Consider the following 12,721-nt stretch of genomic DNA (forward strand, 5'->3'; position numbering starts at 1 on the left):
CCCTAATGCGTGCAGTGCAGCACACGCGCAGTGCGCTCTCGGAGCCAGTGGGGGAGGTAGGGGGAGGCCCGGCGCGAGCCACGGGAGAAGTTCCCTCCGATGTGTCGTTACGGTGTTTCAGAGCATCTGTGCGGCTGCCATCTGAACTGGATGGGAACACAAAGTAATCCATTTCAGTTGAGAGCACTAATTTATCACCTTGCCATCTTTTATTGCAAGGTAGAGGATCTCACTGTTTGGTTCTGCAGGTTCTCTCTCTCTCTCTCTCTCTCTCTCTCTCTTTCACACCCCCCTCCCCCCCCACATACACACACCTACCTCACACACACACTTATAAACTCTTAAAATCAACCCATCTTTTTTTATTTTTTATTTTTTTTAATTTAATTTTTAAAAATATATTTTATTGATTTTTTTTACAGAGAGGAAGGGAGAGGGCTAGAGAGTTAGAAACATCGATGAGAGAGAAACATCCATCAGCTGCCTCCTGCACACCCGCTACTGGGGATGTGCCCGCAACCAAGGTACATGCCCTTGACCGGAATCGAACCTGGGACCCTTGAGTCCGCAGGCCGACGCTCTATCCACTGAGCCACACCGGTTCCGGCCCAACCCATCTTTTTTTAAAAAACCATCAAACTGCCCAGTCAGAAATTTACAATACTTTTTGCCTTTCTTTAGCTTGGGTTCGTTGCTTAATCAACATTTTCCTTTCTTATACTGGAGGTCTGATATATTCTCTTGGACTCCGAAAATGAGTCTGGGTATGATCTGACATTTACTGTAAGGCCGCGCGTCCTGAACGCGCTCTCTGTACTCATGACGCAAACTACTTAGCTTCTCAGAGCAGAACCATTCCAATCGGAGGGAACAATTTAATAAAGCGGCTCAAATCTTAATTCCTAGAGTCACTACGGCTACAAAAGTCAAACTTTTACATCAGAAGCTCAAACCCTCCAAGCACTTAGAGGCAGTGCAGCCAGAGCGGCGGCGGGACCTCGGCCTTGTTGCTCTCACTGATGCAGCCAGAGCGCCTCACCACGACCCGGACCTGGGACCCTGACCCGGACCTGGGAGCCTGCGGGTGTCTGGCGTGGCCAGGCCAAGGCAGGACCCGTATCAGACACGGAGCAGGGGAAGGACCCAACAGCACAGGAACGAAACCAAAAAAGACAGGATGGACGTCGCCCTCCTAAAATAAACGTTGCACGTCTTAGAAGTCCCCAGGGCTCAAAGCAAATATGGGAATGTTTGTTCTCAGCACTGGAAGTTCAGATCTGTAAGGAGGCGAAAGCACCTGGGATATTTTAGGGATCCCCTAGGTTTAATCTTCTGCAGCCAAATCCAGGTTCCGCTTGGCCATCCTGGCCACCTAATTGTTTTCGTTAAACCATAACGTGGGAGCTCTCGTATTTGCAATAAATATCTCCAGCATGTGCTTTTTTTCTGCAAGGCTGGCCTTTGTGTGTGTTATTTATATTATGATACGTGTCACCTCCCCCCACCAAAAAAAAATAAATCTAATTTGGCCACCGGGGCCAAAGTTCATCTGTCCACCCCAGATGTGTTTTCCTTCAGAATCCCTACAAGATCTCAGTGTATTGTGTGTGTGTTTTTTTTTCAAAAACTCTAAAATCCCACCACAAACATCTTTCCCCCCTTTTAACTCCTAATATATTTTTTCTTCAAGCCCTGATGTTCTCTCTGTTCCTCCCAATATTTCTCCCTAGACCCCAATTTCCTAACCAAAGCGCATTACTGATCCGATGCTTTCAACAGCCTGGTAGCACATCAATAAACTAAAGATTATTGTGCTTTGTCAGGTTTTATTCTGCAACATTATGGGGAATTCTCTGCTGCCTTGGATGAGTGCATAAACTCTGATTGCTTGACAATTAACAGAGCTAGTAATAGAAAAGGCAATGTAATTTACCTTCGTACAAGAGATCTCAGTTAACAAAAATTAAACTATTGAACTCTCCTCTCCAAGGAAGGGGATGTCGCCTCATTATATTAAAAAGAAAAACAGATTCCAGAGGCAAGTGGGCCCTCAGTCTGGCTGGGCGAATTTATGGTTCAGATGATGTGTTTTTCTGACATGCATACAAAATTATGGCTTTTAAACTGGACCCAACTCTCTCTTCGTTAAATGAGTATTTCCCCCCTTTGGAACTATAACTCAAAGAGAACATTCTCGATAAATAATGCGGAGGGGGGAGACTCTCCGCGCGCCTCGTGGGCTGGCTATGGAGGAAGGATGTCCCTTATCTCCAGGCCCGAGTGCAGCTCTCGCTTGACTCTCTCTCCTCCGCTCGCTGGGTCTGTCTTTCTGGATGGCAGCGCTAAAGAAGAAAATATACAGTGTAATTAAACACAGGGCCATCACGCTCCAAGTGCACAGCTCCCACAGAGCGGAGCGCGGGGTGCTACAGACTCCCACGGAGACCATATGAAGCCTGCGTTCACAACGGCATCTGTGGCTCCCAGCCTGCCTTCTGCCCTGCCCGGCTTTCTGCTTAGTTCAAAGAAATACCGTGTTTGAACACAGACCCCCACAGTACCTCGGCGAAGCCGCCAGGGAAGTGGAGGCTCGGGGCCCCTCTTCCTTGAGGATTTCAACCTCTGACACCTCTTTCGTGTCGATTGTTTTTGTGTGCAAGGGCCCCTGCACGCCCTCCTAACGTTGCCAGATTGGACAGCTTAAAAGTTGTTGGTCCCGTGCCTTCAGCTATGTGAACGCTGAACAACATTTGGGCCCCTTCTAGAAGAGTTTATGATTCTGGTTAAAATGGAAGACACACGATATCATAAGACCCGTGTCTGCCTTCAGGAAGGTTATAACCCTGGGGTCAGCGAGCTATGGCCCATGGCCTGTCTCCTGTTTTTGTATGGTCAGTGAGCTAAGAGTGGTCTTTACTTTTTAAACATATATATTTTTTTCCATTCATTTCAGAGAGGGAAGGAGGGGGAGGGGGAGGAGGAGAGACAGACACATCAGTGATGAGAGGAGAGAATCACTGGTTGGCTGCCTCATGCACATCCCCCTAATGGGGATTGAGCCTGCAACCCAGGCATGTGCCCTGATGGGGACTTGAACCTTGATCTCATTCATAGGTTGACGCCAAACCACTGAGCCACACCTGCCAGGCTGGTCTTTACATTTTTAAGGGGTTGAAAATTTTTCAAAAAAAGGAATAGCCGAAACCGGTTTGGCTCAGTGGATAGAGCGTCGGTCTGCGGACTGAGAGGTCCCAGGTTCGATTCCGGTCAAGGGCATGTACATTGGTTGCGGGCACATCCCCAGTAGGGGGTGTGCAGGAGGCAGCTGGTCGATGTTTCTCTCTCATCGATGTTTCTAGCTCTCTATCCCTCTCCCTTCCTCTCTGTAAAAAATCAATAAAATATATATAAAAAAAGGAATAATGTTTTGTATCAAGTGAAAATTACATAAAATTCAAATTTCATTGCCAACGAATAAAGTCTTACTGGAACACACCCATTTCCATTCATTTCCATAAGGTCTATGTCTGCTTTCATCTACAATGACATGCTCTGTGGCTGAGACAGAGACTGTATGACCTGCAGCATCTAAAATATTTACTATCTGGCCTTTACAGGAAGAGTTTGCAACCCCTGTTATGAGCTTATTGGAGAACCGCTTCTAATAACCATAGAGTAATGAATGAGCAAAAAAATACAGTATATTATCAATTGGCAAATGGGGAACCTTGTGGAAAATTGCCATACTAACCCAAGAAGTTATATATCACTGCGGATTGCTTTGTCATAATGAGACCTCGAGAGTCAATAGGAACAGGAGCAGAGTTTAAAAGACGCCGAGTTTGAATGGACACAGAGCGCTGAGAAGGACATTTCGGGCTGAGAAGACACAGGGAGTAAAGGTGGACTTGGCAAGAGAAAACCTCCAAGAAGAGATTTTGGCGGCCTACAATGAGAGTGGGAAGTATAGGTGACTTAAAAGATCAGGGGCCCAGCTGGCGTGGCTCAGTGGTTGAGCATCAACCTCTGAACCACAAGGTCACGGTTCGATTCCCGGTCAGGGCACAGGCCTAGGTTGTAGACTTGATCCCCAGTGTGGGGCATGCAGGAGGCAGCGGATCAATGATTCTCTCTCAGCATTGATGTTTCTCTCTCTCTCTCCCTTTCCCTTCCTTTCTAAAATCAGTAAAAATATATATATTTTTAAAAGATCAGGGGTAAATGAATTGTCTCCTATCCTTTTGATATTTTGGAAATGGAAGAAGCATCACCGAGAAGAGAAACGGTGAAATTTAAAAGCAAAATCAAGATCAAGGTCAGAAAGGCTGGGGGATGAAAGATTTGTGTCCCATGCCATGGGAACAGTTAATCCTGCTCCGAAGATGGAAACTGAGTGACACAAAGAAGAAATATCATAAACAACGAGGATCTTACTTACTGACAACATAAGGTGAGAAGATGATAGTGTCCTGAGGTAAAATCATGTTAAGGTAAAATCATGTCGCATGTGCCATCCTGCCTGTGGATCCTTTGGCTGTAACTACTTTTTAATAGGATGAATTGATTGTTATGATGTTATTTATATGGTTAATTCCAAACAATTATCTCATAAAATCACAATGTATGAGAAAAATGGCAGTTTGCAGTTTTATATATGGTCATTGCAACTTTAAAATAAAACATGGGATGCGGGGGGGGGGGGGGGGGGGAATATAATGAGCTGCAAGGCTTCCATACCATGGAGGAGTATTTAAAATGGGACTGGCTTTGGGACTTAATTAGAAAGCAACATAAAAGAAAATGCTTAATGATGAAATTATAATACAAGTGCATTACGTCTGACTCATCCTGTCATCCAACCATATTTGCTTTGTTTTCCTTCTGCATTGGGGCTTGGCCAACTTCAGCGGCTACCTAGCTATTTGTTTAGTATCTGTTTTGTCTGAAGTATGCTATTTGACACTGTTTATGATATTACTGCATTATTTTAAAATAGTTTCCTCTTTCATGGCCCTGGTATGAGGAGTGCCGAAATGCACATAAAGACTTTACTGCCAGGTGTTTAAGATGCCCTGCATAATTCAGAAGAATTAACAGCGAAGTTATTAAAACAGGGCCAGGCAGCCTCAGCCATGACACAGCTGAAAGGCAGAAAGGTTGTGTCTACCAGACAGCACATCTAGCCCCAGCCGGTTTGGCTCAGTGAATAGAGTGTCAGCCTATGGGCCGAAGGGTCCTGGGTTAGAGTCCAGTCAAGGGCACATGCCTCAGTTGCAGGTTCCTCCCCGGCCCCAGCCCTGGTCACATGCAGGAGGCAACCAATCGATGTGTTTCTCTCACATCAATGTTTCTCTCTGTCCTTCCCTCTCTCTTCCACTCTCTCTAAAAAATCAATGGAAAAAAATCTCCTCCTCTGGTGAGGATTAAAATAAAATAAAAAAAAGCACATCTACTTAACTATGTGGAACTCAGTTGAGTTGCATGGACACTCAACAGTCTGTATATGGAGTGTGTGCAGGGGTAAAGGGTATATGTTTTTACATCAAGTAGGTGTAATGTCGGTATTTATTTACCCTCTTGTTAAGCATTTATCAAGCACATACTCTGTTCAAGCTCTAGGGACACGGAAGCGAATGACACAGAAGTGGAGGACTATCTAGCAAGAAGACAGGAGAAACGCAGATGATCAAAGACGGAGGGGTAAGTGCAGTTAGAGATGTGCACCGGACTTTCAGAGAAATGCTACTAACCAAGACCTGGAGGTGAGAGTCAAGGCAAAGGCTTGGGGATGGGGGTGAAGGAACATCTCCCCACCCCATTTCCAATCACGTTAGGGTGTAGCCAGTAGTTCTGTGGGTAATTCATAGTGAGAACTTTAAGAGCGAGAGGCAGGGGTCAGCCATTCTCTGTCCTTAATTTCTCTCTTGTTCCCTCTCTTTTTCTTTCTCCCCCCCTCCCCCCCCGGCCCGCACCCCTCACCCCCCATCTCTCCACTAAAATACAATTGTGAAAACTGATGTCATTGAGGTAGGTGGACCTTTTAGTACCATTCTTGGAGATTGATAAAAGTACTTGAAACTGGAATCTACTCCCATAAACAAACACACATAATGTTTAAAGAATAAACAGTCATCTATGAAAAATAGTTAAGACCATTGCACTTTTTTTAAAAAGCGAGTAAATACAGCATTTACACGCCGAAGAACCCTCTTTTGTCTTGCTTTCACAAATATTTAGCTGTGATAATTCCCGTCTTAAAAGGAGGCTTCAATTGGTGCCTAATCCACTAATGCAATCCCGTGTGACCTGGTCAATGCTAATGAACAGTCATATTTGAACAGCGAGCTTTGAGGCCGCATAATAGTTCCCAATGATAGATAGTGATGAATGTTATGGATTGGGGGCGTTGGGGTTTAAAACAGCCCTACGCCGCCCCGAACCTCCTTACACATACAAACAGTACAAAGAGTTTAAGGCGGGGGCATTGGGCCCGATGCTGAAAAGCTTTCCTTTTCTCATGAAGAACAAACTCCTATCAGATGTGTTGAAATCTCCTACTTGACCCGCGTCTAACCTGCAGCCCAAAACGCACAGAGTCAGATACAGCTAATCCCAGAAAGCAGGTTTAAACAAACATGCCAACAGTCTCTGCGCGCTGAGCAGGCTCACCCCCCTACTTGCCTCCCTCGCGAGACGCCAGGGAAACCGGGCTCGGAGGTGGGTCCAGGGCCCTGGGTGGGGGTTGTGAGGCTCGCAGGAGCTATCTGAACACTGGGGTCCCAAGGATCTGGTTTCCTGCCGCCTGACTTTTCCAGGAGAACCCGGCTTAGCTGCCTCCCAGCCCCTGCTCTTGCCAAAACCTGGGTGATATGTGAGTATTTTGCTCAACAGCACTTCAGGCCTTTGGGAAAATATCAGAAGGAGTTCAGAGTTAACGACTATTTTTCCTTCCTAAATTACCACGGGATAAAACACCACGTGCAGCTATATGGCGCTCCTGGAGGAAAGCTAGTTCCAACAATTCCCGATTTGAGGTCAGCTCACTCTAAAACGGAACTGTTTTCTCCCTGCCTAGGTGAGATTCCAAACTGAAAATATTTCAGAGGGCCTTTAACATTTTCATTCTAGATTATCTTAGTTCTACTAAAAAACTATTTATTAGGTAACTACTCTGTGCTCATTACTGTCTGTCTTAGCCTGGGGAGGAGGGAGAGCCTTAGCCAGACGCTGATGTGCCTCTTCTGTGTTAGGGAGACAGTCCCAGGAACACAAAACAGAGACGAAAGGAGAATAAAGAAGGGAGAAAAGCCCTAGACAGTTTGGCTCGGTGGATAGAGCGTTGGCCTGCAGACTGAAGGGTCCTGGATTTGATTCCTGTCAAGGGCACATACCTTGGTTGCCGGCTCCATCCCTGGCCTTGGTTGGGGCACATGTGGGAGGCAACCAATCGATGTATCCCTCTCACATCGATGTTTCTCTCTGTGTGTCTTTCCTCCTCCCTCCCACTCTCTCTAAAAATAAATGGAAAAACATCCTCACGGTGAGGATTAACAACCAAAAGGGGGGGCGGGCAGGGGTGGAATAGCCCATGCGAGGATTCATATGAACATGCCATCACACGTCACAGATCTGACATAAGCACCATCACGATCATTTAAATGGCTGTGCCTCAGGACCGTCAAGGCGGGAGGAAGAAGGAAGATCTTACCCACCGGCTCTGGTCTCCTATTGGCCAAAGGTTTGCCAGGCAGACAGCTAATGCCCCTGCATGTCTGGCTTCACTGGGGAAGCCTTGGGGAAGGATGAGGACAGAGTAAGGCGCTACAGGGCTGTGCCTCTGTGGTCCTGGGTGGTTTCCTCACAGAACTAGTTTGCAGTGTTAGCTGCGATGGGGAGGGCCACGGGGGAGGCTGCAAGGATCTGGTGCACGTGCTAAGGCAGGCAGGAGAAGGGTTTTCTCCTCCTAGGAGGGCGATGATTCAATACGAGTGCCCACAACGACGACTAGCCATGAACATCAGAAAGAAACTACAATTGCGGTGCCAGTTTCACAACAGCGATGCTAGGAAACTGAACAGGAGACCACATTAGTGCGGTGTGTGAGATGGAGAGAAAGTGATATCTAAGCTCACCCCTGAGGATAGGATGGGAGTTTTCTGGTCAAGAAGAGATTAAAGGCTAGAGGGAAGAGTGTTTTAGGATGAGGGAACAGAATGTACAAAATTACAAGTAATAGTGATCATAACGTTAAGGAAATATAGAATACAACAGCTTCATGCAAAATGTGTGAAGTGTGTATATCTATAGTCATGCAAATTGTTCTACTTGCAAGCAAATTCATTTATTGCAAAAAAAAAAAATGTATATACCAAAAACATCTTGCAGCGCTAACGTCTGTGTACGTCATCTATGGGAGGAAGAGACGGCAGTATTTGAATGAAAGGGATAGTACAGCTCTCGGTCTAACCATCCAGTCCCCATCAAATGTTCCTATTATCATTTAATAACAATAATTAATAAGGATGATCGACAACCATTTGTATTTGCAATGAAAGAGGAATTGTTGCGCATTTTCCTTCGGTAGTGCCACTACTGAATTAATCACAGCCTTGATGAGTTGCCGGAACACAATGTTACGCTACTGTAGTTTTCCCTGTTTTGTTACAGCCTTTTAAGACTGTTCTTACTATGAAGTGCTACAGCCTTGAACTGGCAAAATTAAAGGACTGATAGGGGATGGGAAAAAGGTAGGTAACTTTTCTGGCAATTTCTTTAAAAATGAGTCTTTCCTTGTGCGTGTATGTGTTTTAATTATGTATATCTGTATTATTCATTTTGATAGAGGACCAATTAATTTTTTAAGAAATCCCTAAGCAAGACGGGCAGAAAAAAAAAAAAAAAAGAACAGTATTTCTTCCCCCCAGTTTGGGTGGGTGGAAGCTAGGAACATAATGACAATTTAATGTGCTTCATCAAGTCACGTAGAAATATAAAGCCCATTAAAGTGAAAAGAGAAGAAATCCTCCCTGGAAAGATAGGGAATTAGAAAGTGTATGTTCCTTATCCATTGAAACCTTACTGGCTGGCTTGGTTGTTTGCTGTTTAGCACAGACATTCAATGTGGCAACTTCAGATAGCTCTGAAACGTGCTGTAAGTATCCAGCTCTAGAAGCGATTTGCTCAGCCCATTTGTTCCAACGATGCCGCTAAACTAATTCTACAGAACAAACTCCCTTTGGCGATTACCACTTCTTTAAATGACCCCCCAATTCCTTATTACGACGATGGCACTATAACTCTGCAAAATGGACATCGCCTCTCTACATGGGTGAAATGCCATATGGCTGGAAAAATATTAAGAACTAATGCCACGCTACCAGTCTCAACACAGTGGTAACTTTTCCACTGCAGATGATGAATTTGGCAACGTAACTTGGTCTTTTGTTCGTCCACTGGGGTATTAATTCAGAGCAAGCGGCATAATTATATTAGTGAAAATTCCATAAGCCACGGCATAGCCCTCCCAGCAGCGCGCGCGCTGTGGCCGTGATGGCCCAAATTGCGAGAGTCCTTGGCTGATGCCAGCATATCGCCTGGCGACATCAGGGGCGTGCTGCCATCCTGTCGTTACAAATGGACAGCATTTTAATGGCATGTGCGAACAAGAGAGCTCTGCCTCGTCGTGTTTCCCGATATTCAGGAGAACCGTATGCTAGCACAGCACATCATTACGTGGGTTTTGATGGAAAACAAATCCTGTCTTGTCCGCTGAAATATAATTACATGACCATCCTGTAATATGTCTAGGATACGAGGCAGCTGTTAGGGTCTCCCTCGCTGGTATTAGAAAGCTGCTCAACTCTACGCGCTAAACATACTCATTCTGAGCTGAGGACTTGCAACACTGGAGTTGCTGATGCAGAGTTGGCTTCTAGAACTCTGTTGGGGCTTGGCGGGGGCGCTAATTCTGAGCTAGCTGAGAAAGAGAAGAAGCGTGGACCTGGAGATCAAAACGTGGTCCTTAGTCCTAGCAGGTTTGGCTCAGTGGACTGTAGACTGAAGGGTCCCGGGTTCAATTCCGGTCAGGGCACATTCCCGGGTTGTGGGCTCCATCCCCAGTCGGGGGCATGCAGGACGCAGCCGATCCATGATTCTCTCTCATCATTGATGTTTCTATCTCTCTCTCTCCCTCTCCTTTCCTCTCTGAAATCAATGAAAATATACTTAAAAAACAAGACAAAAACCGCGGTGCTTATTCGGGTTGGGTCGGAGAGCACAGCTTTAAGTCCGGTAGCCACGCCATTTCCCCACAGTGCACTCCTGGATTTCACACCGCCCTGTGACAGACAGCGCTGGAGCCCAGGGCCCTCTCTCCTCAGCCAACGTGGAGATCAGGAGACACTACGTCTTCTGTGGGAAGCAGCTGAGCCAGGTGGGCTCACTTCCTCTTTCTAAATCCACCCACTGGGCGAGTCCGCTTCACTGCTGGGGAGGAGGGCGCAAGGGAGAGGACCCGCGAGTTTTGCCACAGGAAAACCTTAAGCCAAGGACAAGACCCTCCTCCCTCGCTGCCAACACCCAGGAGGTCAGAGAAGGTTTTACAAACCATGCCATTCTACGCCGATCTGACCAAGGATAAGATGCATGCGTTACTGGCCATTTAGGCAGTACAGGCTAGTTCTGTTGTTTTGTTAAGCCTCACCTGATGGATTTTTCCCTATTTAGTTAGTTAGTTAGTTAATTGAGAGAGAAGGAGGGAGGGCGAGAGACAGAGGGAGAGAAACATCAGTGTGAGAGAGACACATCCATTGGTTGTCTCCCACATGGGACATGTCCTTGGCCCGAATCCAACCTGAACCCTTCAGTCCCCAGGCCGATGGTCTATCCACTGAACCAAACTGGCTAGGGCTAGGCAGACCAGTTTTCAACACCCAGAAATGCTTAAAAAAAAAGCATATCCCTTGTCGCTTCATCTAGTCCAGTGATGGCGAACCTATGACACGCGTGTCAGCACTGACATGCGTAGCCATTTCTGATGACACGCGGCCGCATGCCGAGGATGAAACATTTGCTGCTCCTGAGGATGAAACATTTGCGACTAGAGTCTTGGAGTTAGTTTTTTCCTCAAAGTGACACACTACCCGAGTTATGCTCAGTTTTTTGGCGAAGTTTGACACACCAAGCTCAAAAGGTTGCCCATCGCTGATCTAGTCAATGGCTCCCTACTGCCCTCAGGATAAAGTCAAACCTTTGGGCATTAAATCGAGTGACATCAGGTGTGCCTAACCTAACTACCTGTCCCTTCTGTTCTTAGCTGTACCCTCAAGTCAGTCTCCCCGGATGATCCCTGGGTCCAGAAATGGGCCGCGCTGCACAAATGAAATCGCGGCCATTACTATGCCCTGTTTGTCGATAAGGAATCTGATGTTTAGTGACATGGACTTGCCCAAGGTCACACGGCACTTGCTGGAGTTTGTATCCTCGGAGACTGAGCTCTTTCTCTCTGGACTGAACTTAAAGGAGTTCTAACACATTGCAGAACAACAAGCATGCGGTAAGCAATGTCTCCCACCATTGAAATAGGAATTCCTGTTTACTGTAGTGATTGAGAAACAGGTGATTAATCTAGTCCCACTACCCACATTCCAATGTGATATAAAAATAAACTGAATTCACTGTAAGTTTCTACTCTTGGAGCTTTGGTAATTTTGATAATATTCCAGATTGTCTGAATTCTGTAAACAATACCAAGAGTAACAACTCGCATTTTCTACACATTCATTGCCAGCTATGATAAACTTGGTATTAGCTTGCATATGCACAATACTCTCAGTATTTAAATAATACTTAGTCTGCTTTCTCCTCCCATCTGACTTTTTCAGGTACTAAGAATTACATTCCATTTTGAAAAAAATCCTTAAAAGAATTCACAAAAAAGACTATCTATAGTCAAATTACCTACAGATACTTCTACTGGTGTTTTGGTAGTAGTCTTTTAGATTTATTTACTTAGCTTTTGTTTCATCATTGATATTATTTTTCTGTAAATAGAATTTTGAATAGAATTCTGCTTTATTCTTTAGCAACTTAACATGCATGTATTTTCTTGTTACTACACACAATTCATAAACAGAAATTTATTATACCACTTGAGGATACTTTATAATTTACTATTTTCCTGTTGTGTATTTTCTCATACCCAAGTATCTGCCACGATAAATAACACGATGTTGATCATTTTGGGGCATCAGGCATACAACTTTATTTCTTTGCTTCGATTAACTTCCTTGGTCTGTATTCTAGAAACTTGAGTTACTGGATCAGTGGCCATCACATTTTAAAGGCTTCTGATACAGACTGTCAATTTGCATTATTAAAAAGCATGTGTCAGTCACTCTCCTAGTAGTTACTTGCCTCCTTGAGTCTCTAAGTTATGTTTTCTAGCCTAGAATTCACCACCATCACCAAAGGCATTTATTGGGGAAGTTCCAATGGACCATCCTGTAGAGAAGCTGCGATTACACCAGTTTTCACATGTGGTCCTTTCATGCATTTCCTTTCATCATTATGTTGCCCTTGCTTTGGTTTCAGGGTTGGAATAAGAGAGTGGTTGGCGCCCAGCTGGTGTGGCTCAGTGGTTGAGCATCGCCCTACGAACCCGAAAGGTCACAGTTCAATTCCCAGTCAGGGCACATGCCTGGGTTGTGGGCTTGATCCCCAA

Source organism: Eptesicus fuscus, chromosome 25 (assembly GCF_027574615.1).
Source record: "Eptesicus fuscus isolate TK198812 chromosome 25, DD_ASM_mEF_20220401, whole genome shotgun sequence".
NCBI lineage: Eukaryota > Metazoa > Chordata > Mammalia > Chiroptera > Vespertilionidae > Eptesicus > Eptesicus fuscus.